At 53.2% G+C, this 14312-nt stretch overlaps 1 protein-coding gene and 1 long non-coding RNA gene across 10 annotated transcripts in view; one reads left to right on the top strand and one right to left on the bottom strand.

The window, feature by feature from the left end:
• The window catches only part of CTIF (cap binding complex dependent translation initiation factor), a 260246-nt gene extending 247036 nt beyond the window's left edge, over positions 1-13210 (bottom strand). For 3 of the 6 annotated variants that reach the window (XM_019721357.3, XM_019721364.3, XM_019721372.3), the window contains exon 1: positions 13005-13209. The gene's annotated coding sequence lies outside the window, so the exon portion shown is untranslated. Of the gene's footprint in view, positions 1-11838; positions 11933-12275; positions 12415-13004 lie in introns of those variants that run through there. The other 3 variants (XM_019721333.3, XM_019721340.3, XM_074340001.2) reach the window with 3 other exon arrangements.
• Positions 12480-14312, top strand: part of LOC109441190 (uncharacterized) — a 35645-nt gene continuing 33812 nt past the window's right edge. For all 4 annotated transcript variants that reach the window (XR_016021168.1, XR_016021169.1, XR_002136618.3 and 1 more), the window contains exons 1-2: positions 12480-12966; positions 13275-13371. This is a non-coding gene — a long non-coding RNA (uncharacterized LOC109441190). The remainder of the gene's footprint in view (positions 12967-13274; positions 13372-14312) is intronic.

Genomic DNA, 14312 nt, shown 5'->3' with positions numbered 1-14312 from the left:
CTGGGGAACCAGAACTTGGCACTCAAGTGCTTTTCTGGTTCTGAAATCTATTACAGATACATTAAGTAAAGTCGGCTCTAATGAGGTAACTAAAATCACTAAAACCCTGTGGGGATAAAGCAAGAGCTGGGCGACCAGAGGTTTAAAAACCCCGTCCCCAAGAGTGTCCACAAGGAGCCCAGCCAACCTCCTTCTTATTCTTAAACTGCCCTGTTTTCAGTCTGCGGACTCCGGGAACCACCCTCTCTACCCCCTGCCATCCACCTGGGTCTCATGGGAAATGGAAATAAGGCGAAAGACACGGAGGTCTTCGGCTTAAGCTGGGCTCCCAAGGTTCACTGCCCCTATGGCTGGTTTCTCTCTGATATGAATGAAGCTGCAGTCAACCATGTTTGTTTGTATTACCCAGAGGGGGGGAAAAAAAACAAAACATTATATGACTCACCAGCCACCCTTTCTTTCCCCACACCCTTCTGCAGATGTAACTGGAAGCCTACATCCTTAAAAGACCTGGAACAGGGCCTGGCACAAGGTGGGGATAATTTCTACCTTATTGAAAAAAATCAGTCTTATCAGGAAGGCACAAACTGCCAAAGCATAGGTCCAACTAACCAAATCAGGCGGAGCTACAGCTGCTACAGCAGCATTAGGTGCAGGCAAATGCTGAAGGGGACGTCACAGGGATTCTTCCTCACCGAGGCCTCAGAGGACTGGCACTGGGAACCTCAGGAAGCGGCAAGCAGGGACCTTCACTATCAACTCATCCAATTCCTGAGGTCACCGAGAAGAAAACATGCAGAAGAAGTGACTTGCCCAAGATCACCAGGTCATTAGTGGCAGACCTAAGACCAGTGCCCTTTTCCGAGCACCACAAGGGGACCTGTCAATCAATCCCTGTGTGTGATGGTTAAGAGGCAAAACTGGAGCAACATGGGATATGCCACTTCTTAGCTGTGTAACCTAGGGTAAATTACTTAACTTCTCCGTGCCCTTATTGTCTCATCTATAAAATAGAGGCTGTGAAAGCTAAGTAAGATAATACATGTAACGTGTTCACTAAGCACTTTAATACTGCAAAACAAATGTTAGGTTTTTTTTAAAAAGTTATTATTGGATTGCCCAGGGTTTCAGGAGAAATACCACCTGTGCAATCCCTGAATTAACAGACATCTCCCCCAGCGTCCAAACACAGCAGCTCACAGAGAGAAGAGTTCAGGTTTTAGTCACCCCAGTGTGGATCTGTAGCCCGGCTACCGTAATGAAAGATCCATACGGGCATAGTGGGCGGCCTCAACAACAGAAATGTACGGTCCCGCAGTTCTGGAGGCTGGAAGGCTGAGAGTAAGGTGTCAGCAGGGCTGTTTTCTCCTAAGACCTCTCTCCCTGGCTTGCAGATGGCTGTCCTGCTGTGTCATCGCATGGTGTCCCCAGGTCTGCGTCTACCCTGCTGCCCTCATCTCCTCTTCTTTTAAAAACACCAGTCATCTCAGCGTAGGGCCCACCTACTGGACTTCGTTTTACCTTAATCACCCCTTTAAGGGCCTCATGTCCAAACAGTCACATTATAGGGGTTAGGACCTCAACATGCCTTTTGGGGAGCATACAATTCAACCCATAACATCACGGTAATTCCCTTTCTTCCTCTTTAGGCAACAAATACGTAAAAATCCGTAAATCCTCCTCCAGGGCAGTGGGCTGGGCCACACTGACCTGCTCTGCAGTCTGGAGAGAGGTCCTCAATGAGCCGCCACGCTTCCTCATTCTATAAATACACATTTTGCTGTAAAATGTTTTTTTTTCATGGAGCATGGCTCCTGTGGCCCACACTGCCCTGTCCTACGGGAAACCCACGGTGACTCAGACAGAATAGTATCTTCAAGGTGCTTACAATGTCAGAGAACAGCTCAGGCGAGGATCCAAGGAATGACAGGAATGACGGAAAGTGCTAAGGGCCCTAACGATTTACACACCAAACGCTGGTGCGGGGGAGAGGAGGGCAAAACGACCATCTGAGCAGCATGTGGAAGATCCCGGAGGGGGCGGATTTGTCCCAGCGGGTTGGGTGGTCTCCCCGGGACTGGGCTGTTTGTTCGGATGAAGGGGATGGTGGTTTGGAGAGGGGAAGGTGGAATCCGCCACCATCTTCCCATGGTCTGCGTTCCCTAGCGCCAGAGTTCCCAGTCAGCATGGGGAAGATAACTGACTGCAGGATGCAAGGTGTTCAAGCACACAGAAGCCATTTCCTCTCAATCTCCACGGCCACCTGCAACGGTGACCGCGACCGGCCACTGTCGGTCAGACACCTCTAGTCCTTCTGTTGGGGCCACCAGCCACATATGCTCCCGTCCTCCGGACAATGCTGCCTACTGGGGTTCTCTGCCTGGCCCCAGCGGCAGGAATATTGGAGGGGCTACTGAGGGGAGGAGGCATAGAACCCCCCTATTAAAACCACACAAGAGGCATCCATGGGACACCTGGGGTCCTATGCCCTACGATTTCCTGCTATTTAAGAAATAATAATTACTGGAAAAGGTAAAACTATAGGTAAATAAAGCAGATCATTGGTGGCTAGGGCCAGGGGGTGGGTTTGGTTTCTTTTAACCTCACTTATGATGAGGTATAAAGAACTGTACCTCAATAAAGCTGACACCTCCCCCAAACAAATAAAATAATACTGAAATTTGGTGAGGCAAATGTCAATCATTGCTTACCCAACCATCATTCCTCTCCGCATTTCCCCGCAAGCAGAGCTCGCCTCTTCCTACAGAAGCAGCAGAAAACACCAAGGCTTGCTTTCTAGACTCCACTGGAGCTGAGGCACAGGTTTTGACCCATTTCTCTTCAGTGGGGCTTGATGGAAATTCTAGCAGGAGATTCTGGGAAACGTTTCCCTCCTCGAGAAATTAAGACACAAGGAGAAACCCACCTTCCCGCCTGCCTTCGGATACAGTTAAATGAGAATGTGCTGCCTGGAGCAGTGGCAGCCTTGCTGTGACCATCAGGGGACAAGCCTGAGGATAAAGGCCAACATGCTGCCAACGGTGGCCCAGAAGGTGAGAACGAATCCTTGAAATTGTCACTGACCCACTGAATTAACCAACCCTGGACTCCTATCTTCAGACTTCCACCTATGGGAGTCTATAAACACCTTTTTTGTTTGTTTGTTTAAGCCACTGCTTATCCAATGTCCTTTTGCTTGTGGCCAATAACATCCTACAACTCAAGTGGTTTTCATCTCTCCAATCTTCCATCTCCAACCCCAAAGCTGAGACCATGGTGAGCTATAAGACGGAACCTTGCCGCTGGACACCGAACCCCACAATCCCCACCAGGATTCTGAGTCCCCAGTCCCCACCGATCATGCTTTCCTCTCCAGGTCCGCGACAAAATGAGGAAACCAACACTGGTTTCTCTCATGGGCGCGTCCCACCCCCTCACCCCTGTGTGCATCCTGCTGTATAAATGATAACGGTGTCAGGTGTGCCCCACATGCATATACCCTCGCTGGTGCCCGTGGCCATAAGCGCTCATTGGCCCAGGACACTCCCAGTTTACATCTGTGTCCCAACATCATCATTAATAGCACCCCTTTTCACTCTCAAAAGTGTCTCCTTTCCCACAAAAAACATTGTGGAGTCACCTCTGGCTGCCGCAGCACCCTCTTCTTTCTCCTTACCCAATGACTCCCACACGACACAAGCATGAGGCCCTCCTGTCTTCCCCATCGAGATGAAGGCAGGGCCTGGGGTCCTGCCGGGTCCACCAGAACTCGTCTCCGCTGTTCAGAGCCTGACACATCAGGCGTGTGAGGAACAGCCGCTACACTGAACCAAATGTTCATGGGCTGAGAGTCTTCAGCTAAAAGGATTGAGGCAAACCAGCACGATGTGAGCAGGAGGAACAATTTTTGGAGGGAGAAGAGGAGAAACGGGGTGCTTTCCCCGAATCCCTGACCCTCCCCACGGAGCCCTGCCAGCACATCCAGGCTCCAGCGGGCTGAGGCAACCTCGCTGCAAAGGCAATTCCTGCGCCTCATAACCTGTCATGGCACCTAGTGGAGAGATGAACCCACAGATGCGCTGACCATCCTGTAGAGGCAAAGGAACAGGACACCTCTGCTCCCCAGGAGTCCAGCGCACTGTAGGCCAACACCAAGAAACACACTCAAAAACACTTGGACGGTGAACACCAGCCTGTTTGGATTCTCCAGGAGGCCATTTTCTTGATCTTGTGATTTAAAATTGTAAGTATCTCAACAAACGCCCCACGAATATGGCAAAGGCCTGTTGGAGGCTCAGCTAGTGGTGAGATGCTGGCATTGCTACCCCAGGGGAAGGCCCTAGAAGGGGAGAGCAAGGGGAATGTCAGCGCCACCCAGTTGGGACGGAACCACATACATTCTTTCTGAATAACTTCAGGGCTCAATTGTCATAACTACAGTTAGGCATTTCCATGTCTCTGCCCTGCTCTCGCCCTCACAGAAGTTACTTTCACTCAGTGAGGCATACAGAGAACGCCTAGCACTGTGCCTGGTACATAACAGACACTCAGTAAACATCAGATTCCTGAGTCACTTACTTACAAGCTGAACTGTATTCTGGGAGTTGGAGGAAAGCACCTGCAGCACGTGCTGTCGCTCCTCTCATGGTGATCTGCAAAGCACTGAGCCAAAGCTTCTCAAAACTTCTACGTCACAGACTGCATCTATGCAGCCAGCTCAGCTAGCCTTACATCTAATCTTCAAAAGCTCCTTCTATGCTAAGTAAGTTAGGGTAGAAGTTGGCTGGATTGTCACAGAATACGAGCTTGACAAATTAAGGTCCTTCTAGCAGAAACAAGCAGGATGGTGGAAAGGCCTGGAAAGCATCTCTCACAAAAGCTGAGGGGCAATGGGTGGAAATGGCTGGGAGGCGGGTGAGGCTCACAGAAAGCCTTCCCAGCGGCAAAAGCCTTCTAGTGAGAGAAGGGGCTGCCTCATAAGCAGCACGCTCCTGGCCATGGGAAGCACCTGAGCAAGTGCAGATTGGACCCAGGCCTCTCTCCTCCTCACTCTCACTTACTCACTCACTCAGGTCCTGCTGCATCACTCCAGGGTGGAGACCCAAGTCAGCAAAGGATAAAGAGCCCCAGAATTTCCCCAGAGGCTTTCTTCCCTAATTCCTCCTCTTAGGGAGCTCCCCATGTATAGTGAGTAGACATCCAGAGTCCCAATAGGCCTGAGGTTTCAGATTTCCAGGGAACATTTTTCCCCACCCCAAATCCAGGCCAAGACTGACAAGCTCCCCCTCCCCTCCTTCTGTGCCAAAGGGCTAACGACTAGCCCATCCTTTCTCCAAGCATGCAAACCTTGGCAGGGGCCCATTTGAGGCAGGGCTCTCCATTCAATTCCCAGTCTCACCTCTGGCCCCAGAGATGTTATCAACACTTAACCCCCTTTGGTTCTGAGACCAGTAACCACCCTTCGACACCCGCACCCGCACCCCCAGGGCTTGCCTAGCGTCAGTGCAAGCTTCCTGTCCACGCTCACTTTTGAGTCCCCTGGTTTTTCCTTACATCCTATGAGCTCACCTCGCCTTTGAAAGGATGCTAGTTATGTTTTAGACAGCATTTCTAGGTACTTCGTAGTTGGAAGGTTTAAGATTGTGACTCCACTGTGGGACTAAAAATATTATAAACTGGTGTTGGGAGACCCCCTTTGGACTTGTTCATGGGAACCTTCCCTGGCTGACCTCCCACCCCAAACAACTAACTCTGGCCACATCCCTGCTGATCCACAGACATAGGGTGAACACCTACTATGTGCCGGGCACTATCTTAGGCCCCGCAGATTCAAAACGGAAAAGACTGGAGCTCTGCCGAAAACACGTCCGCTCTATAAAAATGCCGTATGGCAGGAAAAGAAGTAGCCGCAGCAGTCTGCCATTTAATTTGCACTCTACTGTTTGCCCAGGTTGTTACAGCTTTTTAGTGGCTTCCTATGTCCACATCTCGTCTCCCAATTAGACGGCCTCCTCCTCTGAAGCAGGGTCCACGTCTCCCCTTCCCGTTACTCACGCCCCAAGGGGCTAGGACAGCGCTGTGCTCCTCATGGATGTGACAGATGAAAATGCCTCTGCCCTAACTCACTCTCACGCTTCCAGCTGAAGCTCGCTCTCGGCTGTTGCTGGATTCTGCCAGCTGGGCCTCCAGCATGACACAGCATCCCTGCCTGGCTTCCCTGATGACAGCGGCAGGCGTGACAAAGGATTCTCTGACAATAGGAGGAAAAGGTCTCCTCTTATTGTCTACAGCAGCCCCCACCATGGCCCGCGCAGCAGCAAACCTTTCCCTACTTCCAGGACTGTGGCTCCTGCCCACGCTGCGTCCTCGGGCTTCTAAGACAGTGCCATTGGACTATGCTGCCAGCAATTCAAATTCAACACATCTAACATTGAACTCCATGCAATCCTCCGTCTCACTCCAACCCCAGCAGACCTGACCAGCAAGTCTGACCAGAAGTGCACGGGTGAGTGAAGGCTGCCGTCTACCAAGTCAATGAGGTCAGAACCCTGGGAGGCCCTGGGACTCCTTCCTTATCCCCCAAAGCTAAGCAATCCCCACAGACGTTATTCTCCAAATATGTTGAATACATGACCTTCACCCATCGCCATACGGACGGCCCTGGTTCTAGGCCTCATTCCCTGTGACCTGGATACCGTACGGAGCCTGTCATTTCTCATCGGCCCAGAGGCCGCCCAGCTCCAACTCTGTTCCTTTCTGACCCGTGCTGGCACGCCTGGACGCTGCTTAAAGCCCTGTCCCCTGTGCTCTACCTTGGCCAAAAGCCAAGGTCCTCAGCCAGGCTCACAGAGCTGCTCAGGTCTGAACCTTGTCTGCCTCTCCACCCCTGGACCTGACCTCACTGCTTCCATCCCTTCCCTGGGCAGATAGCCTCAGGCCTCCACACCTTTCCACACACTGTTCCTTCCCCCAGTGCCCTTCTCCTATCGCCTCTCTGTCTAATTCCTTTTCATCCATTCAGATTCAGCGCCTGCACTGCCTCCCTTTGGAAGCCCTCCCAGATCTGAGGCGAGACCAGGTACCACTTTGTCCATGGTGCTGGAAGTGCCTTGGAACTTTCTCCACCACTGTGCTTATCACACCGTACTGAAGTTCACCGTTGAAGAGTCTGTCTCTCCCGCTAGACAGCAGGCTCCCTGAAGGCAGGAGGCTGTGCCTGGTCACTGTTGTAGCCCCAGGGCCTGGCACAGACCAGGCATAGAAACAGAGCCCACTCGCTATTCAGAAGCTCCTTCTGGCTACAGGACGACCCACCACACCTCCTTAGTGGGCTCCAGCCCCAGCCCAAGCACACGCACCCTCCCCTTTAGCATTTCCGCACCACGGCCGCAGCTATAAGCTCCTCCAGGTCTACCAAACCCCAGACCTACTTCCAAATTCACCTCGTCCATGAAAGCATCCCAAACTGGTCCCAGTCCACCTATCACCTGCTGTTCTTTATCCATCCCACCCCCTGGGTAAATTAGCACTTGGGTCCGGTTCTGTGGTTCGATATGAGCCAACAGTGGACATAAAGAAGCTTTGAAAGTTTGAGGCCCCCCACCCACAAAACAGCAATGATGATGTGACACAGTGGGCCGCCTTGGCACGGGGCAGCGATCTGAAGCCTGAAGACCTGGGCTCAGAACCCCGCTCTACTACTCACTTGTGACTTGGGCACGTTACTAACCACAGAAGCTCAGTTTCCTTGTCTGCAAAATGGGAAAAATGACAACAGCCTCACAGGGCTATTGTAAAAAGCAGACAAGATCAGTGTGTGAACTGCTTTGCAGAGGGGAAAGCCAAATCAGATGTCGGGTATTATAATAGTCTCCAGTGCTGATCAACCCCCTCCCCAACTCCACGACACACCCCCTCCGGCCGTTTTTTGTCCTCACTTGAGTCAGGGGAGAATCAAATTAAATCTGTGGTTCCTCTTCCTAGAAAAATGCACATACATAACAGCTTTGCAAACACTTTCAGGAAGTACCAAACGACCCTGCTATGGCGTTGGAAAGCCACATACCAAACTTAAGAGTGCTGGAGGCCCCAAAACCCATCGCCTCTCCCAGATTCCTGGATACCAAAGACGAAAGATAGGGCAGGGAAGGCCAATCTCAAAGGAAATCAATCTCAGGGCTCAAAGATGAATTTCAGAGCCTTTCTCGGAACAAGATGAGAGGGGACAAGACGTAGAGTTCTCACTCTTTGGGGACTAAGAACCCCATTCTTTTTTTGTTGTTTCTTTTTCCAGAAAGCATCATGGAATAGATAAAGAAGATTGCAGAGGCATCAAAATCTAGGATTTCTTGTCCTACTCTGACAAGGGCTCCCGGCCACTTTGCGCCTGTGGTTTCACCCCTCTGCGTCTCGAGGTCCTCACATGGGGATCAGCTCATCCACAAGGCCTTCCCAGCTCTGGGTGCCTAGGATCTGGGGATGGGTGTGTTCTCGTCCTGTTCTGAAGCACAGTTCTGGCTCAGGTTTATTTCAGAAATAAGAGTCAGATGTCAGTAGACAGCGCGGTGATAATTCAGGGAGGAGACCACCATCACAGCACTGTTCTAAATTAGACCGCATGCAGGATGAGGCAGGAGGGCAGAAACGCAAAAGCCTGAACGTGAGCAGCTGAGCTCAAGTGACCAGTGAGTCAGCAGTGAGGCCCAGAAGCAGAGGATCCCCCCAAAAGAACATCAAGAGGGGCTGCCACCTTATTGGGTAAGCTATGCAGCAATGCCATCGTGTTTGGAGAATTCCCAAAAACTGCGATTTGCCCGTCTGTTTGTGCCTCCTGTTCTCTATCTGGGCCCAGGATTTTCTCTCCATCCTAACCACCACCTCCTGCTTCTTCCTTCATGATCTGAACTGCAAACAAGAGAACCTTAAAACAAGGGTAGCGGACCCTGCAACTGAGAAGAAATTGGAGGACAGTGTCAGGGATTTCAAACGTGAGTTTGGGAATGAATAGAGAAAAAGCGAACCCCTAAAACATCTCCACAGACCTGTAAGCCAGAAACCAAACCCAGGAAGGGCCTGAGTGAGACCTTGTCTAAAGCCACAGCCTATCACTGATGATGGCCTACCACAGCCCAGCAGAGCAGGACCATGGAGAACTTGTCAGTTCCTCACTACTCAGCAGAGTGACCTGTCAGGTGGCTTCAGGGTCATTTCCCACTCGCAGCCTGACTTCTACAGAAGAATAGACAGTACCTCTGAGCCCACCTGGGAGGTTCCAAACAGCCTGAAGTCCGGGGTTACAGGGACATTAGGCTCTTCTTCCCATTACTTCCTTCTGCGTTTGCTCTAGGATAGGAACTGGCACTTCGTGTCCCTTGCAACCAACAGATGTGAAACTGACAACAAGCCAGAGTGAATGCTCTAAAATATTTATGATTTGTTCCCTCCTACAGGGTCTGAATCATTGGTTTTATTGCATTATAACTTTGCTGTTTCTGCTATACCATCTTTGTACTGTGCCCCAAACACAGGAGGGTATCTAGCCTAAGGTAGGTGCTCAATAAACATTTGCTGGACTTAAAATCTGCACAGCTAGAATATGTTTTTTGGCAAGCTGGGACTGTGTGTTAAATTTCTTTGTATGCACTTCAAGCTATACAAACAGGTAGGTGCTCAGTACATATTTGGGAATAAATGGTTGATTAGTTGGCCAAACCTAATAACCCTGCAAGCTGTGTCTGAGAACCTACATGTACACAAAATCTGGGGCATTTAGGAGCTCTTTTGGGGCTTCCACATCCCTGGAGATAGAGGGGGGCAGGGAGTATCACCTGGGATGGTTTCTCAGGGGTCCACACTCTAAATCCAATTGTTTTGAAACCAGTAACCAAAGAGTAAACCTTGGACCCCATAAAGACTCCATAACACACTCATATAAGCATAGGTATGTACTACGTAAATATGTATAGCACATGCATTTATTACATGTAGGTATGATTCTGGAATATACTTGATGTATCAAAGCTGATAACCTTTCATAAACATCAAATTTTCAGATGAGCAATGCAGACTTCTGTTCTTTAGTGGCCATTATCATAGGACTGGTAGCAAGTTAAAAGAGTTTTGACAATAATTAGCAGTGCAATTTATCCCTTTTCTCAGGTTCAGTTCTTCCTGGGGTATCAAAAGCGACGGGGGAAGCGGAGTGGCCACTATTCTATTTCTCGAGAAAAGAAATCACAAGAGACGGGGAGAATAGCCCTTCTCCCACCGAGAGACCTTAGGCAAGTCATGGCACTTTTTGAGCTCCATTGTACTCTTCTGTAAAATGGGGTTAATACCCCCCACTTCACAGAACCCTCTTACTAAACGCAATGATACAAGCGGGGTAGAGAATTGTCCTTTAAAGTCATACAAACATGTTATTATTCTAGCAATCTGTTAATCACTGGTGACATTGTACCCAAGAATGCGTTATAAAATGACTGCCTCCATGCATACATTATCCAGGACAGCCACTTGACACAACAGACGAGGTGATCTGTGTGTAAATCAATTCCTGTTTCAAATACTCAAATGGAGTTTCCTCAGGCAATGTCAGTGCATCCCGTGAGGGAATGGACATCTTCTGAGGTCTGTTCTGTGCATTTTGTTCCCGTATAATTAGGTTTTCTTGAAAGCCAATTTCCTCGCGCGGTCTGAGCATGCTCGGAACCGGGATTCCTGAGGTTTTCGGCGCAGACCCGGCGCTGGGCTGGAGGACCAGGGTCGGACAGCCTGCGGCCCCTCCCCGCCCTCTGGGCGGCTCCTTCCTCTTTGCTGTAGTTCGGGAGGAGGCGGCGGCGGCGCTCTTGCTGTGTCACTTTCACCCACCGGAGCCTCCCTCCAGCCACCGCGGAGCAGGCAGCTCAAGCGGCTTCCACCCTTAGCGTGCGGGCCCCTGGCCGGGGAGATAATCCCCCGACAGCAGAGCCCGAGGGCCGAGCGGGCGGAGCCGGCCAAAGCTTGCGGCGGACCTGGCACCCGGCAGCCGCGCGAGCTGCAGCACAGTGCTGGGCCCGGGCCGGGACTGCCCCGCAGCCTTTGGCCCGCAATGTCTCCAGGACAGAGAATTGGGAGGCGGGCGAAGAGCTCGCTGATTCCTTTCAGGGTCTTTGAAGGCAGCGGCGGACGCGGGCATGCGCACCCACGGAGTGCCTCCCGCAGGGGTCAATCCGAGCGTGGGGCGGGGAGGGGGGCTGGCGACACGCGCGCGCCCGCGGCTCCTTCCAGCCGGGCCAGATCTTCCCCCCCAGCGCCGCGGAGTAGGCGGCCAGTCCGCGGGGTCTGGGGACTTCGGGGACACGGAGAGAGGGACGTCGGGTATCTAACGCACCGCCGACCCGGGACTACTTCGCGAACCCAGCGCACACGCAACCCTAGGGTATCCGCGGGCCCAGAACCACACGACCCCCTCTCCAAGTAACCCGGGCGCTGGCGCACCGACACGCACACAGGACTACGAGCCCAACTGGGATCACCAAGGGGCTGTACCGATCTCCACGGGAATCGCGGCCCACGCGCGGCCCCACTACGCTGCGGTCTGCGGTCCCCGCCCCACACACATGCCGGAGCGGTGTGTACACACACAAACAGCTGGGCGGGGGAGGCGACGCCTCACTCCTGGGGGTGGGGACACACACGGCGCCGTCAGCCATCCTCCTTTACACGCCGCACCCTCTCCCTGCTCACGGCTGCCCCCCAACCCCAACCCTGCAAACTCCAGGAAACCAAACAGCCAACGCCGCCCCGATGAGGGGCTCGGGCCCCCGCTGGCCTTTCAACGTCAAAGGAGAGACATACCCAACTCAGACGCGCGGTCCCTGGGACACCTCCTCCAGAAACACTCAGGCTCGGCACCAGGCCCTCCGGCGCCCCAGACCTCCGCCGCAGACCGAGCCACCGCCCCCTGCCCGCCCTCCCCCACAACCGCCGTCCGGGACAGTCACCTGCTCTTCGTCCAGAAGAACCCGAGCCGGAGCCCACCCCGCCCCCGTTCGGGTCACTCGCCACCGCGAGCCCAGCTTTTCAGAGCCGGTCAACTTAACCCCCGCTCCGCCGGGCGGATCTATTCCCCAGGCCCAATTCCACCGCGGCGACAGGAATAATAATATATATATTTTAAAGCTAACAGAATCACCACCGCAGGGAATGTCCAAAGCTGCGACCGCAATGGATCCATCGATTAGGTTCCCTCCTTTGCTCCCATCCCCCGCGCCCCCCGCGGCCCGCGGGCTCACCGGGGACAGAGGGAGGGTGTGCAGCCTGTCTAGACGACAGACATCCTCGAACCCGCGGGGACCGACGCGCACACACTTAAACACGGCTGCTGCCACAGACACAATCAATCACCAGAGGAGGGAGGGGCGGCGTGGAGACACTCTCTCGGGGTCCCTCCTGTAGCCACAAGGGCAGCGGCCTCCTGCCGGGAGCGGCCACCGGGAGCTGCGCTCCCTACCTCGGCGGAGCGCGGTCAGACAGCTGCAAGTTTGGCTGCTACTAAACCAACTGCTAGATGCAGCAAATGCTGGCTTCAAAACAAAAGGGAGAGGAATCACGCTCGCTCTCTTCCTCCCCCCGGTCAGAACCCGGCACATGACAGCCGCTACACAGCGCGGCAAAAACGCCAGCCCGGCTCCAGCCGTGAGCCCCCAGAACCCTCCTCCCCACCAGAGCTCCAGGGCTACGGTTCCCCACGGGGCGGGGCACCCGACAGGGAAGGGGCAAACCTCGGCAGGAGCGAGATGGTGGAGTGCGGTCCTCGACAGAGAGGGGCACCGTGGATGAGTGCGGGTGCCTGGCTACCCCCGGCGCAGGGAAGGGGAAGAGGAAGGGGCTAATTGTTTGGGGCGGTTTTCCCAGATTTATCTATAAGCAAGCGCTCGTCACGCAGCCCACCTCCTGGGTCCCCGAATCTATCGGCAAGCTGAGGTGACTAAAAGAGGGGGGCGGACGGGGGGGATGCTCACCTCGGGGTTCCTTTGGCCGCTGCTCCGAGCCCGAGTCCGGGGTGGGGGAAGGGGGCAGGAGGGAAAGGGAAGGGAGGGAGGAGGCTCGGGAGATCCGACTCCTGGCGCGAGTTCCGCGCGTCCCGGCTGCGGAGGGGCTCGGGCGCCCCAGCGCACAAACCTAGCCGAGAGAGGAGGGAGGGAGGGAGGGAAGGGAATGAGGGAGGGAGGGGCGGGTGGAGGGGGAGGGAGTAGAGGAAGGAAAAAAAATATATCCCTGCTCTGGCACAGGGAAAGAGAATGTAGGAGAGTGACGTCCAGGCCCCGCCCTCCCCTCCGGCCACGTGCAAAGACTTGAAAGGAAAGAGGACCGCGGGAAGCCTGCTGGGTAATGTAGTTCGCCTTTCTTTCCGGGGATGGCGGGCCTTGGAGAGCGCGGCGCTGCGAGGACTCTGGGGATGCCGCCTGAGTACCAGAGACATCCCTGTCTAGCTGCACCGAAACCTGCGCCCAACGCTTCCTCCCCCATGACGCTTTTGCGGCCCTGGGTGGGGACCTCTGCGTTGGCAAAACTGAGGGTTTAGGCGCGGTCCAGGCTAGCAGGGAACAGTTCGGTTTTAGGGGCAGGAATGCTTTAAGGATGAGGACTTCCGTGCTTTAAGTGTAAAGTCTGTCCTAATGGCAGATAACAGGGAGCTTTGTGCATGCACTGGCCGGCCCAAGTGGCATTATTAATGCTGCATTAAATGCTACCGTCTGTTATTGAGATGCATATGTTATAATTAACATTTGAACATCTCTGTTGCAGGGGCGGGATGTTGTAATTAGATATGCACTTTGCAACCAATTAATTTTCCATTGGCCATGCTGTGGGCTGGGACAGGGGACGTGGTGGCTGGAAGAATAATGCAATGGAAAATTTAGTAAATCACTTAGTCAGAGCACTAATGTTTTCAGAGTACCTACTAGGTGCCCAGCCCAGAGCTTGGCACAGGAGAAATGTGCAATGCTGTACACCCCTCCAAGCAAGGGGGTTATAAACTCATCAGAGGAACTTTGTGACACAGTATAACTGCCGTAGAAATCCATTTATTAATTCAGAGAACATTTGGTGATTAGTTTCTACAGACGGAACGTGTCTGGGAATGCCAAGACAAGTAAGACCCTCAGTCCCTGCCCTCAAGCTTAAAGTCTAGTGTAAGGACTACAGTCAATGCAAGTATGGGGGATAAGTCAACACTTAACACAGGGATAAGCATAAAGTGCTAGGGAACCCTCAGATGTAGCAGCCAACCAGGATGGCGGGTGAATGGGGGTGGGAGAGGGTCA

This window comes from Rhinolophus sinicus, chromosome 4 (assembly GCF_057876585.1).
Source record: "Rhinolophus sinicus isolate RSI-liver-muscle chromosome 4, RSI-T2T, whole genome shotgun sequence".
NCBI classification, from domain to species: Eukaryota; Metazoa; Chordata; class Mammalia; order Chiroptera; family Rhinolophidae; genus Rhinolophus; species Rhinolophus sinicus.
Note: the sequence above shows the minus strand (reverse complement) of the source record. Positions and strands in the feature narration are given on the sequence as shown.